Consider the following 24,071-nt stretch of genomic DNA (forward strand, 5'->3'; position numbering starts at 1 on the left):
ATCTGCAATACAGTGTCCAAAAAGGATAATGAGTAAAATGAATCCTGCTGTCAGTACACTTAAATATGGGTAAGGAGTTTGTAAAGTGGGGGGAAAAAAAGTAAAATAAACAAAGAAAAAAAGGCCAATACAATTCAGTTTATACTGAGATGCTTGGGAGCTTGGCTGACTTTTCACATTCAGGATTAACTCTTGCTCTATGCTGCGCTGTTACAGAACTTTCAAGACCCCAGTGGAAACCTCTGGTTCCCTTACTAATAGTATTTAGTGGGATCGCCCCTGACAAAGGCTAACATGATCTAGAGATCTTTGTGTGTGCAATTATGAAATTGGAGCTAAGTGGTACCTGCTTAAAACTTGAGCCAGCAGAGAGCTGGTTTTGAAGCTCACATACTGTGCTGTGGAGGTAGCTGATCAAATTTCAGCTGCTCATCAGGTGGTAATGCAATAGCCTCTAAGCCCTAGCCTGTTATTTCAGAGGGAGATTGCTCCTGCTGGCTGGCTCTGGGGGGAGTAACAAGAAAATGTGAAGTTTAGCTATTTTAGGCATCTGTCCCTCTAATGGAGAGAAATGCATATTGCACCTGTTGGGTGGAAATGGGGCTGTCAGCAAAGGATAGAGACGTTGTTCATGTCTGTTCTTGGCTTGTTGTGCATTGCCATGGGGAGAGGTGGCTGCCCACCTTGCTGCCGTTGCTGCCGTGCAGAATGGGAGCAGCTCTCCGTGCCGTTCTGATGAGCAGTGATGGAACAGCTGCCTCTTATTGTTTTAATGTCATTGTCACCAATATGATTGGGAATGAATTCTTGTTACGTAAAAGCTGCTATTGGCAGTTCCTTCGTAAGGGTGCTTAAAGGTGGCTGAATGCTGTTTAGAATTGTGAGGCTAATTAACAGTCTGGTAAGTGGTAATTAAATTAGATTATTAAAGTAGGTTGAGAACTGCTCCGTCTGTGAGGATATCTAATGATTATTTATTGACTTCTAAAGCCTTTTTGGTGCTTACTGCTCTTTTTCCTCTGAGTGCTCCACTCTTCAGGCTTTTGGCATGGATCAATGTTATCATTAAGAATAATTCATAGAAAAATCACAGTATCAAGTTATATTTCACTGTTACTATGGTCTCTTCTTCTTGGTAATATTTTTCACATATGGGGACCTTCCAGCCATCTGCTCTTTAAATGATGAGTGGTTGATGATTCACAGAGACATAGCTCTGTGTAAGAGCTTAGGTCTACTATAATAACTTTTTATTTTTGTCTTCGTTGCTTTCACCTGTGCAGCTCTTGATCCAGCTTTATCCTGCCTTTGTTTGTTGTAGTTTTGTTTACTTGGTTACAGGGCCTGTGATAGCCATTGCTGCTTGCTTGGAGCAAAGGTTCATCCTGGCAAGTTATTGCTGTCATTGATCTGCACAGCTTAACACTCCTAGGTTAGCCAGGCAGTGGCTCATTTCCATCGCTGTGCAAATAATACTGGGAACGGGTGGAAAATGTACTGAAAGGTGTATGGCTTCATGCTAAACGTTCTTATTTTTTACCATCAGTATACTGCATTTGCAAGTAGCTGTACAGTTTTCCCCTCTTTGTGTGGCACCTTTGATGTTCCTACATGGACAAATGAACAATTGTTAGATCATTTAGCATGTCAGTTAGCATGGAAGTGGCTTCCTGGCTTCAGGAAGAATCAATCGAGCTGAGAACAAAAGTACTTGATACACATAGCCTTTGAACAACTGAAAATAATGTAAAGCTTTTAAAGAGTAAAGGATGTGAAAGTGGCATGATTACAATAAAAATAAATAGATAGTAGATGAAATAAGACTGCTATTGTTGAGGCAGTCGTGGGTTGGAATTCAGATTGTGTGTCTTTAGGAAGAAAAGGGAATGGTGTCCAAAATTGAACTGAAGCTGTGGGCCTCATGTTTGCATTCTGGCTTGTGCTCATTTAGGGGTAGCCAGGAAGTCTAGTTAACCATGTTTCTCAGCTTGTCTTCTTTACGAGTTGGCGAGTCTTTGTGCACCCACATTAGTCCTTTAGCTCAATCTAAAGGTGGATTTACTGCAGTTCTTGATAATGAGTTGCTTTCAAGATACAGTGAATTTAATTGTTCTTGGAAGTGAGGAGCCTTGAGACTAAAGCAGCATGCGCTTCCCTCCATTCTGCGGAGCACTGCACCCTGTAACTCCCTCAGCAAGAGATAAATTACTTCCAGAAAGGGCCTCACTGAGATGTGGTGCCCTGGTTCTGCTTCTTGGCTCTGCTGGTGTGGTGGAATCTCAGTGGGAATTTCATTATCCTTTATCAAGGGAAGAGGTGGATTCCGCTGTATTACTCCAGGGACATTTTCTTATTATTTTGGTTATTTTGACTTCATGAGCTCATGCCAACTGTGGTACATGCTCTTATAGAGCTACATAAGTGAGACTGTTCTTCTTTTCATTGAGATATTTTAGCCTTACTGTGTTGAAGCATTTTAGCCTTTCTAAAGTTTATTGATGATAACTATTGATTTTTTTAATAACTCTGAGGAATAGTTTTAAAGATTTTTGTTTGTAGCCTATGCAAGATGTGGTCACCATCTGAGATCCTTGCTGTAATAAAGCAAAACAGGAAACCTAACCTTGCTCCAGAACGCTTAATTTCTGAGCCTGCCTTGATGTAAAGCCTTTCTTGTGTAGGCTGTCGCAGGGCTGAGGGCACAGCCAGGCCTTGAGGGTCTCATGTACCACAGTGAGCCCTCAGCTCAGCTGCACCCACCTTGCTGGGACATGCTGAGACACCTTGGGACTGGATGTCTCTCTTCTTTAAAATCTATCTGTGTGTCTTGGTGAGTGTTGTGTAACTAAAGACCCTCATCGCTGTAATTTCATTACCACAGTTTCTTAGAAAAATGGACTTTCTACAACAGTCACAGGAAGCTTTTGGTTTGAGGAGTGCATGTGCTTTACAGCAACAGGGCAGCACCTGCAAACAGAAGTTCTGTTTTTCTAGGCAAGGTGAAAAACATTTCAGAATTCAAATTTGATGAGATTCTTAATGTTTTTGTTTTGAAATACCTCAAGGTGCGTCAAGAATTGGTGATAAGTTTCCTTTCTCTACTTAAACTTCATCTTAGTTTAAAGTCACTGATACAGCTTCTTGGTAAGTTTGTTTTAGTTAGTATCCTATTTGATGAATGTCAGCATTAATGAAAAGGGCTGTGTTCAGCTGCAATGACATTTGGGAATTGTTCTGGTTTGGCAACAGGTGACACCTTCCTGGATTAGTGCTTGATTTGGTGCAGGTTCTGTTTTCCTGACTTGCTGAATAGTGGGTCAGCATTTACTGCAAAGCAGCATAAGGAAACAGTGTAGATGAGAACTCAATAACAAGCAATGGAACAACTCTGTGACCGTGTCATTATGCCTTATATGAAATGGTGAATTCTGAGTTTATCATCTCTTTGCAACTGGACTGTAATGCACATCTTACTTTTAATGAATGAGTTTCCCAGAGTTCGTTTATTTTTAATGGATTTTTAAAATTTATTTTCTTTTGTACCAATGGTTATTCTTGGAAGTAGCAGATGGAGACTGAGACTACAAGTAGGAGATGGCGACTATGGGGAGTCTTGTGCCTTGTATTGAAGGAGTTTATGTACCTTGCCAATAGCTCCGTAGCCTTGTTGGCTTACACCAGTGTGCAGCCAAAGGCTGAACTGGGAAACTGGTGATTCCAGCAGGTTGTCACATGCTGCACAGTGATGTTGGTAACAGCATCTGCATCTTGGTAAAGTTGTGGGGCCTGAGATACAGGCTGTGAGTGCCCCAGTGAAACCTGTGGATTTTCTGCCCTGTCATTTAACCACACACAGTTGCTCTCTCCTCTTGCACCCTGGGGGTTGTGTTGTGGGACAGTGGTGGCCATGCAGGAGGTGCTCACCTTCCCTTACCAAACTCAGCTTTATGCACTTTTTTCCATGTTGGACTGTATAATTTTTTCATGCAGAGGCACTGTAAATGCTGAAGTCCCCACGTCCCCCCCTGGGGCTGCAGCAGTGGAAGCGTTAAAGCCCAGGCTCAGAGCAGGAGGTGTGAATTCCTTGCTGCAGGCTGCCCTCTGCAACCACTGACGAAGCACCACCTGCAGGTCTGTGAGGCCAGAGGCTCTGGGAGGGGAGCATGTCCCCCTGCCTTGGTGAGCTAGAATGAACTTCACTGATAAGCTGAGTGATTCGTACCTGTTGTTTCTGGCTGTGCTATGAGGTGACCAGATACTACTTCTGCCTTTGTCTTGGAAACCTTTGAGTGTGCAAACAGGCTCACAGCACTAACAGGGAAGTACTAATCCCCAGCACCCAGTGCCAGTATAACAGACCTGAATCAGGCAGGAGCAGTGATTGCGTGACACAGCTGCTTGCATTTGCACAGGATTTCTTCTCAGAAGGAGCAGTGATGCAGTGGCACAGCTGCCCAGGGAGGTGGTGGGGTCACCTGGAGGTGCTCCAGAACCATGGAGATGTGGCACTGAGGGACGTGGTTGGCAGGCATGGTGGGGTGGGGTTGGACTGGGTGATCTTGGAAGTCTGTTCCAACCTTAATGAGTCTGTGATTCTGTATTCTTTTTTCAATCTCTCTTTTCTCCTGTCGGTGTTCTTTTTTTTTTTTTCATCTAAAATATGTTTATCTTTTGTCTGCCAGATTCTCTTGCAGTCCCATCTCCCCATATCTCCTAAAATTTTGCTTCTTTGGCCAGTGTTTATTCTTCTGTCATTCAATCCCTGGTGTGGTACTTGAGAGCACAATCTTCTAGCCTAGTTTACATTACACTGTCAGTATGAATTATTAACGTCCTAAAATAAAATCTTCGAACCATAATCTTTGCAGTGGTGAAAGAGCTCCGTGTGCTTTGTGTTCCTTCACCCCCTGCCCTCGCCTTGCTTTGGAGCCCCGTCCTTGGGGCAGGGATGTTACCGACCCGTGGTCAGGAGGGCATCGGAGCAGTGACACCTCTCTGGGTTGGAACAGGGATTTGTTTGCATTTAAAACAAAGAAGAGAAAGAAGTTATGGAAGTAGTACTTGGGTTCTTTTAGAAAACCACCCAATTTCCCACATGAATCAACACAAACGTTTAGTGGAAGCATTCCTTTAAGTCACACGTGTCAGCATTTCACTCGCAGAGAACTCGCGATCAGTTTGGACAAAATGGAGTTGGTTGCAGCTGCACCCTTGGCATGGAGGAGCTGCCCTGGAGACGTGTCCCAGCCTGCAGCCTCGGTCCGCGCGCAGCCTCCTGGCACCGCCATGGAGCGCAGCACCGGGACCTGTCGCTTCTGCAACTTCTCCCTCCTGCTTAGGAGTAAGGGCAGCGGCAGGGTGGGCCGCAGGACGCCGCGGTCCACTTTGTGCATACTGCTGCTGTAAGTGACCGCTGCTGGGAAGGACTTCGCTTTATCATTTCGCAAGTCTTGTTTGCTCCGCGGAGAGTGCGTTCTGTGGACAAGCAGGTGGTGCTCATTTACGGGTGTGATTCAGTGGTTGTGTAACAATATTTGAAGAGCTGAAAATATTATTTGGGTTTATTTCTAGTTTCATTTTTATAGATAACACAGAAGCCTACTTTTGTATCAAAAGTCCAGAAGGTGTTTGTTTTCTTTTGTCTACCAGGTCTGCACAGCGCTTGCTCTGCTGGTCAGAACCCGGGGAGCACGTAAGGAAATGTGAGATGGAGATACTTCTTTAGCTGTGTTTTCTTTTTTCCTTAGATCTGAGATATTTTAAAGGTTGGTTGGTGAGGGAAGGGGCTGTATTTCTTTTACTAATGTCTGAGCAGTGCTCTTATATACTTCTGTTATAATTTTTGCTAATTGTATCATTTGTTTATGCCATTTTCTAATGTGCTACAGTACAGTATAATAAAATCTAGAATTGCAAAATTTTAAATATTGTTTGCAATATTTTGAAATGAGGTTTTCATTGGAGGCTGCAGAAATCGTCGAGTTCCATATCTGTCTATTCTGTACTATTCCAAGCAAGGAATTAACTCTGGACAAATTTGTTGTAAGTTATTAGATCTGTCTCAGTGTTTCAAACTTCTGACATGTATGGCCCTATTTACTTTTATTTTTACATACCTATATAAATAAATATGTATCAGGTGAGGTTCTAAATATCGTGTAAATTTTAAGAAATGTTACTTTACTAATATATCACCTTTATAGGTTCCCCAGAGTTACTGTAAACCAGATTATAGAGGTGTATTGATCTGTAATTATACAGAAATCAGTGTTTCCATGCTTGTTCTTGTGTTCATCTGCCTTGCACATTGTGCATTTCTCAGAGGCTCACGACCTCAAGTAGTTTGTTTGCCTGCTGGTTGATGATATGTTATCACTGCTTTCCCAGACTTTCAGATTAAAGCTAAGCTTTTGCTGTGAAGATTGATATTATTCCAAAGGAATAACTAAAATAGGGACCGATTTCTGTTAAAAATTCATGGCCAAATTAGGATGCAGTTCTGCCTTAGAACTGGGTGAACTTTTTATCCTTTTTTTTTTTTTTTTTTCTAATACCGGTACTCATGATGTTCCCTTGCATGGTTTGGATTTCTATGTATCATCTGCACCATGGCTTATTTTGTAAAGTCTATTCTTATCCCATGCTCTAACTTCATTAAGAATTTATGCTTGAAAATGTAAAATTCATCCTCTTAGTCTGTTCGCTGCATTAGCATTCCCCTTGCTCCCAGAATAACTCTTCTTAGCCAACATCCTACAAAATAAGCCTTTTGTTTCAGAAAAGCCATGGTAAATGCGAGGGCTTTACAGTATCCTTACCCTTTGAGCCTCAGTGTGTTAAACAAGCAGCGAGGAAATGAGCTGCGGGGTGGAAGTGCTGGCACTGAGCATGCAGGTCGGGACAGATAGGTGGAACTATACCAGAAACAAATCAGGTGGCAGCACTGTGTTGGGAGTTCAGGCTTGATTTGCCTCTGCATGATGTGCGGCCCAAAGGAGCAGCTCTCCTTCAGGCTGGCTGCCAGCCGTGCTGTGTTGCTCTTTGTCCTTTGTGGGCATGGTTTGTGGGTGTGGGTGATGCTTTGGTGGTTGGACTGGATGATCTTAGTGGTCTTTTCCAACCTTAATGATTCTGATTTGACATGGTGCTGCGGGATGAGTGCTACACTCTTGTGTAAGTGATGGGAGCCCTATTTGATATTGGAAGCCCTATTTGGTATTGGAAGCCGATGGCTGTGGTCTTGAGTAACAAAATCTGCCTGATTCACCCACTTATGTAGCTATGTTGTTTCCTCATCCTTACCATTTGCTTCTTTCACTTACCTTGGTTGTGTTGTCTCTGGTTGTAATCAACCACTTTTAAGTTCTTCACCCCTCCATCCCTACACAGCACAAAGTACCTTTGTTGCTGCTTTTTCTCTTTGTCCTTTCAATTCTGTACTGCAGTTTCCCCATAAAGTAGAGGATAGCAAACACCTGCTTTACAAATCTGCTTTGCTGAGGTCTTGTTGGAATGGTTTATGGCAACATCTGTCGAGGACTGTGTGTTATTGTGTATACAAGACCCCATTGGGCAGGGCAGGGAACGAGTGCTGGAGGAGCTCTGCAGAGAACAGGCAGAGATGTTGGTGCTGAGCTGCTTAGTGGAAGGGGCTGAGTACAGCGTGATGGGTTGATGGTTGGGTTTGATTATCTTAGAGGTCTTTTCCAACCTTAATGATTCTGTGATTCCTGTTTGCAAATACGGTTGCACAGTTAATTCAGTGTAACAGAGTCTTACAGGTTAGAAATAAATGTTTCAAGCACATCTTTTAAGTGCATGATGATAAATTATTCATGCTGAAGATGATAAAATGCCACAGTGGCAACAGGAGGCTCAATTTGTGTTTTCTTCTGACTGAGTTTTCATTGGCAGAGAGGGGGGAAAGTCTTTCCGAGAGGGTTTGGAGGTCAGAGCAGCACTGAGGTGCTCTGTTCTCACACAGTGGTCACCAGGTGTCTTCAAGAACATTTTGGATAAAACAAGAGGAGGTTTCTGTCTAAAAATGAAGTGACGTTTTTAAAACCAATGCTCAGTATTGTTATTTTCCAAGTGGCTCCTCGTTTCTTACAGCATTTGAATTGCATGTTGAGGGTGCATTTGATTAAATAGGATAACTGACATTTGAATCATACATGAAGAAAACAGCCTAGGAAAAGAACGTTAGTTCTAGTAACGCATTTAAAGAGACTAACTGACCTTTCCATGGCATTTGAGCCCAATCATCAATTTGCTGAGCTGGAAATCGCATTAAATGAATGTTGTATTGCAATAGCCAATATCTTACTAGTGCAGTTTGTGAGCGGAGTAAGGAATACTAGCAAACTAGAAAGCGGTATTTTTGTTAATAGGAATCCAAAGAGAGAATTTGAATAAACATTTTAGAATTTGGGGCACAATTAAGTTTGCATTTTAGCAATAAGTCTTTGTTATCAATCTTTAACAGTGCTTTAACAGGGTCACTGCTGTGCTGGAACACTGAAATGCATTAGCTAGCATTTCAGGCTATTCACTATGATGACAACCCCAGTTAGTTCAGTAACAGCGCCAGATTAAAGTTACATGAGAAGCTGGCAGCTTTTATTCTGGTATATGAGCATACAGTGCCTTATAGCTAATTCTGCCGCAGCTCAGCAAACGTTTCTGATCCTTTGAATCATTATCTAAACTAATGGAGGCTGTTATCTGCATGGGAAATGCACACCAGAGAGCAATTTGGTTATTCTTCACCCCAGGAAACCTGGTTGGTTTAATCTTGAGCAGCACAAGTCCTTTGGAGTCCTTCTGTATGGAGCTAGTGCTTGAAATCTGGGCACAGGTCTTTGGTTCTGTATTGGGTTGCAGTTGGGGTGCCTGGAGCTTGGCTGATTTCAGCCAAAAAATGAAGGAAGGGGAGATTGTGTGAGCTAGCAAGTAACAATAGAGACGTGGACCCTAAAGATTTATCCAGCTTTGCGTCCTCTGTCTGACTGCTGCTTACATGGCTCGAGATGGCAGCCTGCTCGGCACTTGGTAGGTCACTGTTCAAATAATAATGATGCCCCAAATAGCTCAGCACACGTCTTCCATGTATTTCTTTTTTTTTTTTTTCTTTTTCTTTTTTACAGGAGCTGTGTTTCTGATTTTTTTTTTTTTTTTTTTAGATTTTTATATTTTAGAGGTATATAGGAAGAACTTCTTTCCTTTCTTCGCACTGAAGTTCAAAGTTTTCCACTGGAGTTATTACATATTACATGTTGTTCTGGCAACACCATAGCGATAGACAGCGGTTCTCTCTTCAGATCTTCATCAGTTTTATTTGTGTTAATTAATATTAGTTGCAATGCTTTTCTTCTCTTGCTAAGTATGCCATTTAAAGTTTAAACCAAAATTGAATAGACTGTATCTTCTGTTTTTGATGCCTCCAAACAATCCAGCTTTTGCTAGTAAAACAGTTTTAATTTTTAGATATTTCTAGTGCCTAATTTGTGTATTTGAGGTATGCAGCTATTCAAAAATGTCAACTGTGAGAGTACCACTTATTTTTGTGACACTTAATACAATGTAACTGTTCAAGTGATTGAATAATTAGGTAGGTTTTCCCAAGTAGTATTGCAACTGGTTTCTGTTACACCGTTTTCCTTTACTGCATGACTCAAGTTACTTTCACTTGAAATTTTGGGTACTTCAAATTTCATTCTATTTGAAATACTTTAAAAATTCAGTGAAAAAATGCTGTGGGAACCATTTCCTGATGAATAGTCCACCTAAAATCTGTCTGGTTGCAAGAGGTTTGACTTCTGCGATTCTCTTTTTAACATAATATCAGTGATCTCTTTGGGAAGTTCAGCTTACTTTTACAAGGACAGTTGTTATTTAAGATGGTCTTATTCTATGTGAACTTAAGGTCTGTAAGTCAGAAATGTGGCTGCTATGAAAGAAGCCTGGGAAGCAATGGGTTTCACGTGGACTGTTTGCTTAATTTTAATCCCATTTACTATCAGGCTTAATTTGTGTCCTACCCAGGTAATGGGGAAGGTGAGAAACTGGGAAGTCTTTGACGTGTGATATCCAGTGGGTTCCATGTCAGGGGGGCCCTGGATGTGATAGATGTGGTCAGCAGGGAAGCACTCCAGCATAGCAGGAGCTGCTGAACCCCTGGTCTTTCCTGAGGGTAATTTGGGCGTGAATTGGATGAAGGAGATGAATGGAAAATAAACACCCTGAATGGCAAGTGGGAGTGTTTCATAAGGAAGGCTGTTTCTTCAGGCTGGGAATAGCTCATGTTTGGGAATTCACAAAGACATATTATCTCATTTATGAGTTAAATGAAGTAGAAAGCTCATCTGGTAACATGTTTGTGTTTGTGGTATTTTTGTTGGCATGCAGAAGGCTGTGATTTTGAACCAGTGAGAAGTCTCTAGACTTACTTCTGCAAAAAGTTTTGCTTATCATACAGAGACAATAATATAGTCGCTTAGAGGGATTTCATTTGTCATTAGCAAATACTTACGCTTTTAACTTTTTTATTACTAGAATGCATTCTTCAAATGTTGACACTGTAATACTTTAGGATAGGACATATTTTTGAAAGTTTTTGATAGTTTCAGTGTGTTCTGCTATTCTAGTAAGAATGCTGCATCTCATCAGCACTCATCACTGCTTACCTGTATTTTTCAGTCTATTCTGAACCTCTCTGTATTAACCACCAGGGAACTGTCCCAAAATGCACACTTTGCTGATGCCAATGTGCAAGGTGAGGTTTTTTATTGGTGTGTGGAACACACGTTGTGAAAAGCAAGGACAAAGAAGGGTTAAAGAAATTCCTGCTCTTTGCAAACCATGTTATGTAATTTCCAAAGTGTTTATTGCAATTTGTGGGCTCTGCAGAACCATGTGGATAGCATCACTGCTGCCGCTTCCCTGCCCAGCTGGGGGGCCCTGGGTGCCCCCCGAGCACTGAGAGTGAGCAGAGTTTCAGCTGATTGATGCTGCCATTGGTGTCCATGGAGAATATTCTCCTAAAATGGCTTCGCCTTTTTGTGCCTTCTCTGTAGGGAATGTAAAAATGTTGCATGGTATGTCTTTTTCCAGTCACTTTTTGGAGAAAAAGACACAATGAATATGAAGTTAGGGGGATTTAGCTAGTTTTAGTTTATTTGCTGTCTAAGCATTCTGGAATTTCTTTTTGCTGTCAGGTCTACTTTGTTGGTTAATGAAGAGCTTTTTGTCTCCATTACTGCTTGGAAATTTCAGTTCACATTTCAGCTGATGGTGTGAATCCGACTATTTGTAAACCTGTTTGCAAACAAGTTTGTTGGTCATGTGGTACCCTGAGTATAATGCTGTGATGCTGTTCTTTGGTTTATAGACTTGACTGGTATGTGTTATTTCTTGGACTGGTGATGCACTTGCATCTTGCACTTGCACTTGCATGTGCTGCCCGGGGAGTGGTGGGGTCACGGGTGTTTGAGATGTGGCTCTGAGGGACTTGGTCAGTGGGCATGGTGGGGTGGGCTGAGGTTGGGTTAGGTGATCTTAGAGGTCTTTTCCCACCTTGATGATTCTGTGATCCGTAAATTATTGTGCTGCTTCTTTCTGATCAGCAATAGATAGGGGCAGAGCTTTACCTGGTCGCACTCTAAATGAAATCAAAGTAGAAGGTGATGGAGATCCTTTTGATGCAAGTGTCTAAACAGGCTGGAAGGGGTGGCCATGTTGGACATACCTCTGCTATCTGCAGCATGCAAAGTTGCATTTTGTGTTTTGAAGCTCAGATGGGAGGAGATGCTTTGCTGAATCTGGTGTGAGTTTTGATAAATGTGTGTATTAAAAACCGTTTTTATGCATTAGTTAGGAAGGTCATTTAATTCTTTCATGCAATTCTGTGGAAAGTTAATGAGAGCCTAGTGGGATTCCTTCCTCCCGGCCATTTCCATGTGTTTTTAAGGGGTGCATTGTGCACGGAAGGCAGTGCCAGCTGTTGATTGTCATCTTCCTCATGTCTGTGATAAAAAGCCACTCAAGAAGGCTGAAATATGAGAACGTCATTAGCTTTTCTATTGGCAGAAGTGCTTAAAAAAGCCACAACTGAAAGAAAATAGATTGCGTATTGAAATATTAAAAAAAAAAAAAAGCGACAGCAGCTACAGAGAGGTTTTGTGTAGCCCCTGGAAAAAGCAAAAACATGGCAAGGAGCACAAAAGGGACAATGTGAACCTGTGGCTGCTGTGCAGGAGTGCGTGTGGGAAACCTCTGATGTGCATCACTCATGGTTCCCCACTCCTTGCAGTTGAAATTCAGCTGGCAGAGCTGTTTGGTGGCACCGGGAGTTGTGCTTGCTGTTACCTGACATGTGCATGGGTGGGTGCCTTACTTCTTATTTATTTTTTATTTATTTAAAATCCACTTGGGGCACGTAAACACAAAACATAGGGTTCATTTGAAGATGGAAGATTAATTAAAAAAAATAAGCGAAAAGCCCCTCTCCTTGCTACAAAGCAGAAGGGCCTCCATTTCAAAATAAAACCCCAAAGTCAGCAGTGAGTGGTGCTGTCTGTGCAGCCACAGCCTGGAAGCAGCGTGTTATTCAGCATTACCAACAGATCCCCGCTCGTGGCTTTGCTTGAAAATGTTTTGATTGCAATTGGAGGAACAGGGAGAGATGTATATAAATAATGTTTGTTGTGTATACAAGCAGCTCCGGTTCTAAAGTGTACATGATGGGAAGGGAATAAATATCTCATTTTGCACTGCCTCCTAAGGTAGAGAGCGGCAGGCAGGGATGGAGGCGGTGGGAGCAGCAGCATGCACGCCTGCCTGCCTGTCTCGCATTAATGGAACAGCTTGCAAGGTCTACAGGGAATTTGCATTGGCTCTGTCACTGGTATTATTTAGTTCCTTATTTATTGCTAGTGGCTTGATTGTGCTGTATTTTCCCAGCAATGAAAGCTTTTAAAGATCATGTCTGACTCCTTTTGGACTGTGCTGTCCAATTTCTCTCTGCCTGCTACCAGCATGTTGAGACGATCCAAAAGGTAATCTAAGGATTTTGCAAGTAATTCTTACGATGTTTTTCCAAGCTACTTGTTTTAATGCTGTTTAGGCTTGCTTTCTTCCTTTATGAACAGATTAAATCATGTACGATAGGCGTAATTCCTTAATGATTTGTAGCTGTATTCATTGTAAAAATCGTACCGTTCAGATCCACGGTTTGTTCTTTTTATAGATATTTATTTAAATGCATCGTTCCTCGCTTCTCGTAGTATGTGAATGTGACATGGGTTTGTTTCTACAAAATGATGGATTGATGCCTTACTGAGAACAAGCTGCCTCAGTATTCAAAGTAGCAAAACAGTATTATGATGATATAGGCAGCACTGGGCAGGGCTTGCAAATGTTTTGACGTATAGTACATGATTTTCTTAGGGATATGCATCACCTTAAATTTTAAATCATCCTTGCTAGTTTTTTTTTTTTCTTTGGAGATGTTAATATGTTACTGTAGTAGTAAATAGGATGAGAGCTCTTAGTCACATGTTACTCTTTGGATTTTGATAAAAATCCCATTGAATTCTGTGCACTAATAGCTGGTATCAGCTCTGATGCAGTACAGTGGTATCCCTTCAAGATTGGGAAATAGCGACGTAATTATTACTCATCAGGGGTTCTGTGGAGCTTAATGCACATAGCCCAAAAACTTACTAGAGGAATGGGCTTGGTGAGTGAGGTAGGTGCTAATCCTGACCAACGCAATATATATAGGTTTATGAGTAAACAGCTGCCATGAGCATCATAATTTCTCATTGGTTGATAGGTTGTTAGAGTTAAAATCTATGTAAGATTTGGAATATAAGCTTTGACTTGATTTTGGGATGAATTTTGTTCATGAGCTGTCAAAAATGAAGTTAATCTATTAATTAATTAATCTAAAAGTTAATCTTTTAGGAGATTGTAACTCCAACATAGAAACATACTGAATGAGGGGAGAGGGCTTACTCCATTTCCTGATTCTGTTCTTACAGTTTGAATTTTATCAGTTTGTTTCTGTACTAACAGTGATTTTTAGAAATTTTACTGGGAGCAAAGAAAGATTTTGCTTTAAAAAATAAAATTTAGATTTTGGTCACAAAGAGTTGCATTAGAAGTTTTATTAACAAATACAAGCCTTATTGTCTTTTTATTTTTTCAAGAAGAAAAAGAGCTCTTGCACAACAAGAATGAGGTTTGTTTATCTTGTAAAGCCTTGTCGATGTGCCATTATGAATTTGAAATTGGTCGTCGAGGACTGACACAATTTTGGGGATGTTAACAAGGTTTCTGATACAATTACTTTGTTAGAAAACTTCCGCTTGAAATTTACAATTCCATTTATTTGTTAGTATTTGAAGAAAAGAAAGAAAGACATTGACCTGTAAACCTGCTGCACACCCTAATGGAAAAGAGAGTACTTTTTATTGATTTAACCAGATAAATGAATATTAGACATTTGAAAGTGATCAAACAGCTATATGAGATGCCCTAGCAGAGAGCAGCTGCATCAAGCCGGGCAATAGAAATCCTATTTCGCACAGCACAGAAGCCACAGTCTTCAATCAACCCTGGAAATAAAATATTTGAGCACATGTGACAGTTTACTGGGAATATCACCTTCTGCCATGTCTGCTGGCAGCCTGCCCGGCTTGGTGGCTGCTGTCATGGGGGAGCTGGGCAGGCAGGTTGGGTTGTTGTGATGTGCGTCGTAATAGACGAGTTGGTTCATCTGACATCATGTTGTGCTGGGATTCATGTTGGGGCATTGGTCCCAGGGGCACACGAGCACACTACTACTCCTAGCAGTAGCTGGCTGTGACATAAGCCATTGCCCGTCTTGGTCCTTGCGGCAGCAGCACCCAGGGCATCCCTGGGTGCCAGCATTCCCAGCATCATGGCACGTCTGCTCTTTGAATGAAGTATCATATTGTTAACTGGATAAATATGTTTCTGTTTTCATTGCTTCCCTTTCAAAGTGTAGTACTTTCGGTACTTTTTAGTACGTTTTTACTTTTTAAAAGTTGTTATTGCAATATACATTTATTATATGGAGTTGAAACTGCGCAGAGAATATTTTGCTGTATGAAATATTTGACAAAATTTTCCCATGATCCATACGGAAAACTTTTGCATACAGTCTCATTGCAGTAATGGTGGGTTGTGTGCTCTGAATTCTGGGCCACTGTTGGCATTCTGACCACTGTGCTGTGACACATCTCTATAACGACAGCGTCTGATCCCTACTAAACATCCTACAGGGCTTTGCTCCCATATGGCCTTTCTGCATTAGGATGTTGTGCAGGGCAGCTCTTCCTCCGCGATGCATTATGCTGAAATGAGCTGTCTGGTGCAGCTGGGGGCTTCTCGGCACCACTAATGGCAGTGGGAAACTGAGCCATCTGCTCCTCTGGTCAGGGGATGGGACCATTACTTCTTGAGCGTATTCCCAGAAGGATAGGAGAAGTCAAGAGCAACACTGAGGAGTTTGTCATGGGAGGGGTGACATAAACATAAATCAGATTTACCTGTCTAACTGGTTCTGTATAAATATTTATAATTCTAAGCTGCAGAATAAATAGGGGAATTTCTCGGTACAAAGCGCACGTGGAGTAGTATTGTCATACTGCTGTACTGAGACATTGCCCGTTGGATTTGAGTTGTGGAGAGATTAAGCGTGATTTTGGACATATTTAAATTAAATGTCTTTGTTTTTCAATCCTTTTGTTTCTTGTGCTTTGGGCATGACTTCTTTTGGATATGCTCTAAGTTGTGCTGTGCGGTAACAGCAGTGTGTCATTGTGCAAGTGGCCATGTGTTGGTTTTCAGAGATTGGCTTAGAGTGATGTTTTCTACTGTTATCTCATTTTCATTCTAGCAACGTTTAGCCCTGTCTGGAAGAACAGGCTGTGACTTTTAGGAATTTTGAGTATTTTTAATGGGTTTTAGGAATTTGACTTTGTTTAGTGAGGTTTTTTTTGATGCAGTTTGGGCAGGGAAGATTTGTATGTACATTGAGAAAGATAACTCTGGGGGTACACAAAGGTGGGGTTCTGTTAGGAAGGATATACTGCTTCCATCTCCAGGATAGCCACTGGTGCTCTAAATTTCCTTCCTCTTCTTTTTGATGAAAGGCAATTAGTGATGCATTAGTTCTATAATTATCAAAACCATTGGAATTAACTACCATGCGAGTGTGAAAAGTAGCAAGCCATCTCTATAGTCAGCGATTCTATGTAAATCGTTATAAATATTTCCTGTAATCACTTCCTTGATAACTAACTAAATGTTCTTTCCCATTTAAATATCCACAAAACCAGAATAAACCACCTTTTGCTGGGTATGAAGCAGTGATTGGGGAATAGTTGGGTGCTCGGAGCACATTGTGGGTGCTTTCTTGATGTGCTCCTGGCAGCTGTTACTGCTGCAACAGGGTTGTGTGAGGTGGGGAGCTGCACTCAGTGTCTTCCCATGCTGATTCATTCAGATAGACATTAAAGGCTGTGTGTGTCAGGAGGATGCTGCCTTCTATACGTACATTGCCCCTGAGAAGGAAAGCAAAGCAGAATACTTTTGTGATAACATAAAGCTAAATTTAAAAATGTGTGTTTGTGCTATAATTAACTTTAAAGTGACAGCTGTCACGCCACACATTTCCTTGCTTAAATGGGAAAAGTAAGAAATGTTTTCACTCTGTTGAGAAAGATGAGAAAGATCTGAAAATTTGATGCTTTTGATAACGCTTAGGTCCAGTTTTTACTTAGCACAGCATAATAAACGGTCTCCAACTGACACCCCTAATTGGAGAGGAAATTTCATTTCAATTACTTCTGCTAGCAGTTCAACCTTGGGACAAAAGCACTGACTGCTGGGGGGAGAAAGAAGTTCCTACCTCATCTTCTGAAAAGCTCATTATGAGAATTGTGTTTTGTGTTGAGTGAGCTGCAGTGGGTATTATTGTTGAATCACAGAATCATTAAGGTTGGAAAAGACTGCTAAAATCTTTGTCTTACGGCATCCCATCCCACCATGCCCGCTGACCACATCCCTCAGTGCCACATCTCCATGGTTCTTGAACTCTTCCATGGACGGTGACCCCACCACCTCCCTGGGCAGCTGCGCCAGCACGTCACTGTTAGGTTTAGAAACCCGCCCTGTTGTACAGCTGAGAGATGAGAGTGGTGGTGGAGGTGTACTGGGAGCTGTCAGCGGGTTCTCTACGTGTGATATTTATACTACTTAACTACAATGGAAGAGGCTGGTGTGCCAAGAATGGAAGGATGGTCCTCCTCCTATTCAGAATAAGGGCAAGGATTCACGGAACGTTGCATGTACTGTTTGTAATTTCTAGTTTATCAGGGATTCTGTGTACGGTAGATTTTAAATTTATTATGAATGCTCTTGTGGTCTTGCTTCTCTTCAGACTAAAATCCAAAGTGCCCTATAGAGTTAATGCTGAGGTTTTGAGCCTGGGAAGCAATTTGTTCTGGTGGAAACCCTCTTGTTCAACCACCTGGCTATTGCCCAGGCCAAACCAGTTTTTCAAGTCAGAACTTCTGCGGAGTGGAAACTAAGCAACATGCAGATCGTCGATGATTTTATGAATTGCTGGGATCTTCATGAAGAGATGACTGAATGTAACATGATTTTACATAAAAAATGGCTGTTTGGGCAAGAGTCTGCTTTCAGAAGGGAAGGGATGCTGTGAGCGGGGCAGTGGGCAAGTTGGGGGTCGGGCCTTCTGAGGTGAGAGAGCGCGGCAGGAACAGTGCATGTGGGCACGCGCCTGGCCTGAGATGTGCACGGCTTGTGGTTAATTCAAGTAGACACATTTGGGTTTAGGAATCCTCACCGTGTCTGTGCATCTGCTTATTTCAACTGCTGTTCGTCTCTGACAAGTGCATTTTAAATGCGGAGTGTCTGTCAGCTTGGTGTCTGGTGATTAACCACTGCAGAGTGATGTTTTGGTGGGGCTGGGTCATCATAATGTTGTGGGGAGCCTCACCCTTGGCTCCTCAAGTCTTGTGTCTGTGGTGGTAACAGACTGTGCTAGGGAAGGGCCAATGTGAGATCAGCTCGATATGTTGGCATTTAAACACTGTGGGTGCTTCCAGTTGTGAGGGCCTTTTACCTGCACAGTGATGTTCCTCTCTGCAGGCCCATGTGTTTGCCCTCTGTAGGACTGGACAAAGAAACCAAGCAATATCCCCTCCTGTACGCTTGGGATTCCTGTGACTTCAGAGGCAATTGAATGCTGACATTAACTAGGAATTGTAAAACACCTTCGGGCAAAATGTTCTTATAAAAAACAGACTTCATTGGAAGAACTGTGAGGAACTTTATATGGTACGTCATCTTCTATCACCGTACACCTTCCTGGAGGCAAAAAACCTCAGCCAGGTGCAGAACACTTTTTGTATTGACCACCATCTCACCATGAAACTACATTGTTGTTTTGTTTTTTTTTTTTCTAAGCATTTTGATTCTATGGTTAGACCTAATTATTGGATGTTCCCTGAATAGTTTTTCCCACTCCATAGCCTGACCTATTTTTAATTTTTTGCTATTATTTCCAGGACTGCAGAGTAATACCTTTTACAATAGATGTATAGTTAGAATAATAAGCAGTTCAGCAACAAAAACTCCCAGCTTTATTCCAAGAGTCTTAAAAGCTGCTTTTGGTTTTGGATACACAGACTATGCCAGTCTTATCAAGCTATGTGTATTGCTTCTATATTAAATTCTGCAGCTTGACTAGGGCTGCATGAACTCTGCTGTTCCATCTCTACTCTTCCAACTGCTCTGTAGCAGGAGAGGCCTGCAGAGAAGTGCTACATTTTTTCCTTTTTGTCTGAACACTTCTCAGTCATTTTCTCCTCCATCTTCTATGTCTACTTCCTTTTGATTTAATCACTTCTATTTTTCTTCTTTCTGTGGGTAGGCAGAAAATGGTAAAAAAAACAAACATTCCTGGTTCCAGTTTCAGTGCACCCCTCTGCCTGTTTTTACATGTGCAGACCACAACCATACTGCTGTGTGTAAATATATATGTGTTCTGTGTAGAAAAGGCCACTGAGACACTCTGGTATGGAGATTATTTCCAGAATAACGTAATATTGGAATAGTTTTTAAATTAGGGAATAGTTTTTAAATTAGATATGTAATTTATTGTCACTCTGCAGTTTGAAACTACAATTAACTGATACAGAGCTAATTTCAAATATCTTTTGATGCTTAAATGAAGAAAATGCTCTGAAACAAAGAGAACTGTTCATGTTGAGTGCAACGTAGCAACAGGACTGCTCATATCCTGGTACAGAAGACTGCTATTAAATCTCTGACTTTGGAATTGTGGATAATGGTTTCTTTTCATTTTTGCCTCACATACTTTGTTTTCAGGATGCATCTTTGGAGTCCGTGTTTAGAATGGGTTTGTTTTATTACATGCCTGTATATCCTTGAAGTTATGGGATTAAAAAAAAAGCTTTCAAACACTATAAATGCACTTTGTCATTTTGTTCTTGAATTTGTTTGCTCAAATTTTTGCACGCAAAAGATGTATGATAATCTGTCTTCTGTGACAACTGAGACACCCATTGAAAAAGCAGTCGTGCTAGGTGAAACATTTAATAATAGAGTTGGTGGAAACGGGAAATGAAAGTATGCAGTTATGTTCAGGTTTGGTTAAATTGTCCTTTCACACTTTGTGATGTAACTTCATGGCAGCATAATGCATAACACAACTGAACTGGGAGATAGTAATGCTTGAGGAAATCCGTGTATGTTTTCTCCCATTAAATACTGTCTGTTTTCATTCTGTCATCTCTCTTCTGTAATCAGAGATTTTTTTTTTTCTCATCATATAAGGATGAATATAGCTTTGAAACATACTTGTGAGGGAGGAATGTTTCAGAATAGAGTGGTTTGATTTAGTTGGGAATGGCTGTGCCAGTCATGGTAATTTGTTGTGACATTTCATTTTGTTTGGCTTTGCAGTTGCTCCTGTGTTCCTCTGTTAATAATGCAGAAGGTTTGGACTACACAGCACGGTGCAGGCAGGTGTACAGCAACCACAGATATTAGGCAAATTAAACATAAATTAGACACTAACTGGCAATTTCAGCCATTTCTTCATGATTTCTTAGCATGAGGTTTTATTATCTCTTAAATTTGAGCTATAAATGAAGAACTAGAAGAGTTTATCTAACAAATAGCTTGTTTGAGATGAAACAAAATTACTTTCATGCATTAATTCCAAAATACTTAGATGTTAATTTTCTTTAAACAAAAGAACCAGTCTACATCCAACTTCATGCATGCATTGCTCAGCACTTTGTTTCCTTCAGCTTCTGTATTTGCTAGCAGGCTGAAACATACCAGCCTGGCAGATGTTCTACACGTTTACTGTCCATGTTCTCCCTGGATATCTATACTGAAGTGCAGCCCACACCTTATAGCTGATCCTCTCATTTACCTCCATGCTCCTTGCCACACAGGTGAGCAGGAAGGGATCTACCCCACAGGTGGGATGTGCAAATGGCTGCAATAGCTTGTAGACAACACAGGGAGGAGGGAATCATAGAATCATAGAATGGCTTGGGTTGAAAAGGACCACAGTGATCATCTAGTTTCAACCCCCCGCTGAGTCTGTCATGATGGAGGATCTGTGGTATGTAAAGATGGCCCTGTGCTTCCATCCTTCGTATGTTCAATGGTTTTTCCTTAAGAGAAGATAAGTGGTTATTGTAGGAATCTGCAAACCAGACCTCCACCATGAATAATAATGTGTTTTTTTTTCAAGTTATTCTAGGATGAAAAAATTTTAAACAATTCTGAATGTAGAAAAAATAATTCCTTGAACCAGATGCTTACTTATTGTTATCTATTTTAGAGAACTAATTATCCCTGTTGTTGGTAGTGCTAAAGCTTACAAAATTGCTTCCATCCTTGAATTACTATAATTAAGACGATAACTTCCACATCTAGTTAACATTGCTGTGCAGCTGGTGCATTCATTGACACGCAGATTTCAGATTTTGTAAATTTTCTGTCATTGTGAATAAAAATTTTAAATACTTATTTTCATTTCCAAAATCTCTGTTTCTCATAAAGAAGTCTTTGTAAATCAAATCAACTGAAACTAAACTCCTGTAACATCAGAGGAAAATCTAGTTAAATTTGGTTAGGTGCTCATGGAATCATTAAAGTTGGAGAAGACCTCTAAGATCACCCATTCCAACCCCAGCCTACCCACCATGCCCACTGCCCACGTCCCTCAGTGCCACATCTCCACGTTCTTTGAACACCTCCAGGGATGGTGACCCCACCACCTTCCTGGGCAGCTTTGCCAGCACATCACTGCTCTTTCTGAGAAGTTGTTCCTAAATCATTAAAAAGGATCATAAACATTACTGATTAGTAACAAATGTGATTAATGCTATAATTTTTTTCTGTACAGTTTGTTTATTTGCATATGCAACGTCTTCTGCCGTGAGAGTGTTTTCTAGAGAAGCACGTTATCTTTTTGAGAAAATTCCTCATTGTTCGTTCCTCATGACCAGCACTGCAGTGATATTACTGGAGATCAGTCCCAAATTGCCTTATGGTGGGGGTTTGTTGACTGGGGGCAAGGTGTACTGGGGCTGTACACAGCTCCCAGGTACCACACACCCTGCTTAGCGCTGCTGCACGAGGTTGCTGCTGGCTGCCGAGCACATTGCAGCAGGTCCAAAACTAGTGTCCAGTTACCAGACCCACATCTGATGTCCTGCAGTGTTCAGTTTCAAGAACACATCTTGGAACGCTCCACTGCACGTAACAAATGTTATTTTTACTGTGGGGAGAGATCTCAACTCACAAATAGTAGAAGCACATTTCCGTGGTGATGGCAGAGGCATTGTTTCAGCTCTCTCCACGTAAGCTCCCGTCTTGCTGTGCTTGTTCTGAATAAAATCAGGCAGCTCTCGTGCTGCCCCGGGCTCGCAGGTTCCTGCAGTTTGGCAGTGGCCCTGCAGGGCATGCAGCAGGGGTTGGCACTTTCCAAGTTATGGAGAGGGATCTGGGAAAAACCTTAATGAGACCCACACCAAACTGTGAGGAGAGGAGGGTTGGGGACCTTGCATGTAATGAAGGTAGGAAAGCTTTGGCTTACAAGCACATGGTAGTGCTCAGAGTCTCTCTGGGCTGATTCAGAACTGTATTTTTTCTCGTCATTGTGCTCTGAGTTGTATAGTTAACCTTTTCCCTTTCTACTCTCTTCTTCTATTCCTGGTTTTTATGCAGATTGGATTGTTTTTAGAGAGTTGCTTGCAGAATTCATGAACAGTAATGAGCAAGAGTTCAATAATATGATCTCCTCATTATTGGCCATGTAGCCCAGTGCTGAGCTCCGTCTGTCTGGCTGAAGTGCATCTTCCAGAAAAGCATTTTGCCTTCATGTGAACTGTGCCAGCACTTAAATTGACTCGCTCAAATTTCTTTGGCACAAATTCCTGGTTAAAACTAGCTTGACTTCTCTAATATTCAGCTATTCTTCTTTAGAAGGTGCTTAAATGCTGTTGTGATGAATTCCTGAGGTTAGCTGCCCAACTGGAGGCTGCACGTTAGCTCTTCATAGAATCATAGGGTGGTTTGAGTTGGAAGGGACCCTTGAAGACCATCTGGTCCAACTCCCCTGCAACGAACAGGGGCACCTACAGCTCCACTTCTCCCTTTTTATTTTCTTCATTTTTGTGACTATGAGGGCTTTATTGCTGCTTTTCTGAAATTTATCATTGATTCCAAGTTCTCTTCGAAGTTATATCTATGTATCTATCCAGAGAGCTCTCTTCCACCAGTTAAGAGTGCATTTGTGGCTGTGTGTGCATTTTTCCCATCATATAACATGAATTCAAGAAATTGAAAGTTCTGTTCTTAGCCTTTATGTCTGAGCTTTGCCTTATTGCCAGCACATGTGGATCGCGTAAATGGCTGAATGGGCCCCAGTGATGTTCCTCCTTCCCTGGTGAGAGATCCAGCAAAATGGAAAGTTACCAAATTTTGGGGGTATAAAAAGAATATTTTTTATTCCGAACTTGGGCAGCTCAAAAGCCATTCCTCCCCTGGGTGCATTGGTGCAAACCTGACCTGTTTTAATGGGTCTCAGCTGTGCTTTGCTCTCCAGCTACTTAACCCTCTCTCTTTTGAGTCGTCCTCTTTGCAACGATGGCAGAGAAAATGGATTTGTAAAACCTGGTCCAGTCTGGCAGATGCAGCCAGCAGTTAAATAGCTCTGAGCTTGAGACAGCTCTTATTCCCCATTATGCTGTGATTTAAATATACCAACTTTCCAGAGAACGCTCCAGGCTGTGATCACGAGTGTTTTAGTAACTCCTCTTAGCAAAAGGATGCAGCCACAGAGGACGGATCTCTCTTTTCTCATGACACTGGTGTTTTATATTGAACAAGATCTGCAGTTTTTACGTGGTAATTTACATTAGAATGCTCAAGGTTTTTTTTATTTCTCACATAGTCATCTACGTTACATTAGAATACTCAGCACTTTGGTGTTGTGAGAGATTTTCATCGTGATGTAAACATAGTGATTATCTGCTACTAATGTTGGAATTGAGTATTCTGTTTTTTTCAACAGTTACTGGAATAGACTGACTGAACACATTAAAAAAAAATCCATAAACTGAGATTTTAAGCCTCTTAACATCAGGTCGTTCGTTTGTCTGTATGATGTACACAATGGCAATCAGTTTTTGGATGGAGTGTTGTTGAATAATACATGAATGTAAATGAAGATTGTATGGAATCAGTTGGACAATTTTGAGGAATGCTTTAAGTACACTAAAGAGCCTGAATAGCAGTTAATGGCGCTTCAACTTTATTACTGTTTATTATGGTTGGCAGTTCCCTTGTGCTTTTCTCTGCTTCGAGTTCTCCAGTTTCCTATAGAATAACAATAAAAGGTCTTACAAATAATAACAGTCAGATACACTGTGTCCTGTGGCAGCAAAGCAGCTCTGCATTAAATTGCG

At 41.4% G+C, this 24,071-nt stretch overlaps 1 protein-coding gene across 1 annotated transcript in view; it reads left to right on the plus strand.

The window, feature by feature from the left end:
• The window catches only part of LOC104912507 (microtubule-associated serine/threonine-protein kinase 2-like), a 96,788-nt gene that overhangs the window by 40,427 nt on the left and 32,290 nt on the right, over window positions 1–24,071 (plus strand). The window lies entirely within an intron of this gene.

Source organism: Meleagris gallopavo, chromosome 10 (genome assembly GCF_000146605.3).
Source record: "Meleagris gallopavo isolate NT-WF06-2002-E0010 breed Aviagen turkey brand Nicholas breeding stock chromosome 10, Turkey_5.1, whole genome shotgun sequence".
Taxonomy (NCBI): domain Eukaryota; kingdom Metazoa; phylum Chordata; class Aves; order Galliformes; family Phasianidae; genus Meleagris; species Meleagris gallopavo.